The sequence below is a fragment of the Cygnus olor genome, chromosome 5, assembly GCF_009769625.2.
Source record: "Cygnus olor isolate bCygOlo1 chromosome 5, bCygOlo1.pri.v2, whole genome shotgun sequence".
Lineage (NCBI taxonomy): Eukaryota > Metazoa > Chordata > Aves > Anseriformes > Anatidae > Cygnus > Cygnus olor.
The window spans coordinates 4203950-4207206 of record NC_049173.1 but is presented as its reverse complement, the minus strand read 5'-3'; positions in this window follow the sequence as shown (position 1 = coordinate 4207206).

Here is a 3257-nt window from a genome sequence, read left to right as displayed (position 1 = left end):
GCAGCGGGGAGCCCGGCCCCGGGGCCGGCCTCGTTTCCCCGGGCCGTTGAGGAAGTGCAGGGAGCTTCCAAAAAGCCTCCCTGCTGGGCTTGTGGGCGTGGGGCTCGGCCTCCAGCCCCGGTGTTTCCTCGAGTTTTTAACCCCCCTGTCAGGTTTTAACCCCCTGGCTCTCTCAGGAGGCCACAGTGGGGTGGCGAGGCGCCAGGGCCTCTGGTGTGAGGCTGGCCTTGATGGCATGAGGCTGGCCACCAGCAACACCAGCTTGTGCAAGGCACTCGTGAAGAACCAAATTCATGTGCAAGCACCTCACTGCTGCCCCTGCCACCCTCAAGACCCCTCGGTGCCCTGACACTGTCCGGCTGTGCACCCTCGCGATGGCCGAACGTGAAGCCAGAGGCCTCAGCTTTGCCCCAAGAAGGCCAGGGAAAGGGCGCTGCCAGCAGCAACCACAATTTCCCCACACGCAATATTTTTTTCTGCAGGCTGAGGCTGACACATCTCCCATTCGCTCAGACTGGTTTTGTGGTAACACAAAGAAATGCTGGGATTCTGCTCTGCTGTACGGTGCTGTTGGTGCCATCAGAGACCTAGAAATAACTCTGTAAGGCAGCAGCTAAACTAAACAGCTTAGCTAATGCTGCTGATGATGCTGAAAAACAAGACAATAATCTGTTGAGTTTGATTTTTAATGAATTTTAATATCACTCTCTGCAGTTCATCTCTGCTTATCCAAACTACTGGGCTCTGAAAGACAGCAGCCTCCTCGCTCCTCTAGGGCCCTCCTCTCTCCTCTGGGATCCTTCTCACTACTCTGGGGTCCTCCTCTCTCCTCCCAGAACCCAAAACCCCAGATTTTAGCATCCTTCAGCTCCAAATAATGCTCATAACGGGGATTCAGACCAAGGTTGCATGTGCACAAATGGGCTGATGAGAGCTGCCCAGGGAGGGCACCATAGGGGCGCACAAGGGGAGCACCGGCATTTACCTGTCACAGCACCCAAAGCTCGCCGCAGTGAACACACGCTTGGTATCTTTGGGGATGTTTTCGGGCAAAGGCACCTTGAGAGGATTTAAACCAGTGAAGGATCCCTGCTACGCTACAGGAATATCCACAGCTGAGATATCCCACAGGTGAGAGGAGATTGGGGCTTTCCACAACAGTACCTCATCTCCTCACACAAGCATCTGACCGAAACCCGGCCTGCCTGAGCACACCATAATCGAGTGCTGCAGACCTTCAGAGCCAGCTCTGTCAGGAGGTTATGGTGACGTGCACAGAGAGTTTTTAGGCAGGTACCAGTGATTTTTGTCTTCCCTGATAAGGTTGTATTATTAACCAGTTACTTTGCTGTTTTTTTCCCTTTTTCTGCTAAGATTTCCCCCAACTTCTTTGGCAAGAGATATTGTCATGAAAAACCCATTTTGCTGTTTTCAGGATTTTGCTCCAAAGCTCCAAACATTTACAAAAGAGGCTTGCCTGTTTTTCCAAGTTCCACTGCATAAGCTTTACAGCTTCCAGTTATGCAACACAGCGTTACGAAAACGTTTAACCAGATATGAAAACAAGAATCAAAATCTGAGCTTTGGTTCATTTCTTTATTTCTCTAAACCAGGGAACGCAGAAGAGAATGAGTGAACGTCCCTGCAGCGTGGATGGGCTGGGCTCGGAAAGCCCTTTGCACGCAGGTATATTAAATGCCTGCACTTTGCTTCGCCCTGCTTCACCTGCGTCATCATCCTGCTATGTGCACCATCAGACATGTAGGTGTGGCGACTGTCAATTTAAAGTTTTGTCTCTTAGAAAAAAAAAAAAAAGAGTATCTGGTTTTATCACCACAGACAGAAGCAAATGGCAGCACAGGAACGTGGCAGCTCTGTCAGATGTAAGTCACCGATCACATCACGCCCTTGCAGCGCTCGAATGTGTTGTGATGTACTGCCTTGCCACCCAGATCTGGCTGCTTTTCCAACATGGATGAAAGCATCATTCGTTTCTCAGAAACAGGCATATATCCTCTCAAGTATCCTGCTTGCTTTAGAGACTCAGTGTAACACGCAAGCCCGCTGCATACAGTGTGACATCAAAAGCCCGATTTGGCAGAGCAGCCTGTTGACAGACAACAAAAAGCCCGAGGAATAGAGATGGAGGACTCAGGCAGACGGCTCGACCGGTCAGATTACGCCATTTCTTAGCGATATGCCCTCTGACTTGCCCTTCACTGAGGCCAAAAACATTCCCTAAATGCGATTTGCTTTCCCCAGTTTAAAATGCCCAGCATTTATCTGATAGCAAGCAAGTGCCAAGGTGTATTTTGTGGCAACCCAGAAGTAAGGCTAGAGGTAAGCTAATGAGCTAAATTCCACCAAGTGCTTAGGTTCAGTCCAGCACTTGAACTAACTCACCCCACCTCTCCTCACTCCGGCTTCCTTGAGCAGGAAAACTCAGCAGGAATAAAGGGTAATGCAGAGGGCGTTGTAAAACAGAGGTTCCTCGTTTGCATGCACCTGGGAAGCACCCTAGTAGCCTTTATGCTGATTTATATCAAGAGTTAATGCCTTCTGCATCTGCGTGCTGCTTTCTTCTGTTCTTGTGGATGCAGAGTCCCCAGAGGGGACAGACCCAACCTCAGGGCGAGATCTGGCTGCGTGAGGATACATAACTTTAAACCAGTAGACTGCTTACTGGCAACGAAGTCAGAAAGCTGTGCATCTCTTGTACTCTTTATAGGCCTGCTTGCCTTTTAGCTAGCCATACAGCCAGCCGTAGGATCAGAGAACCATCCAGGTTGGAAAAGACCTTCAAGATCACCAAGCCCAGCCATCAACCTGACCCACCGAGTCCCAGCACTAAGCCCTGTCCCTCAGTGCCACGTCCCCACGTGTCTTAAATACCTCCAGGGATGGGGACTCCACCACCTCCCTGGGCAGCCTGTTCTGGTGCTTCACCACCCTCTCCATGAAGAAATTCTCCCTGATGTCCAGTCTAAACCTCCTCTGGCACAACTTGAGGCTGCTTTCTCACATCCCATCACCTGAGAAAAGAGACTGACACCCCCCTCAACACAGCCTCCTTTCAGGTAGCTGTAGAGAGCGAGGAGGCCTCCCCTCAGCCTCCTTTTCTTGATTAAAAAATAACAAATAAATTACAGATTTACAGCTGTCAAGTGAGAGACAACCATGAGGTGTCGAGGATAGAAACTAGGCCGGAGGGGCCACAGGCTCTTTCCTAATGCACACTAAAGGGCTTAGACCTAGAC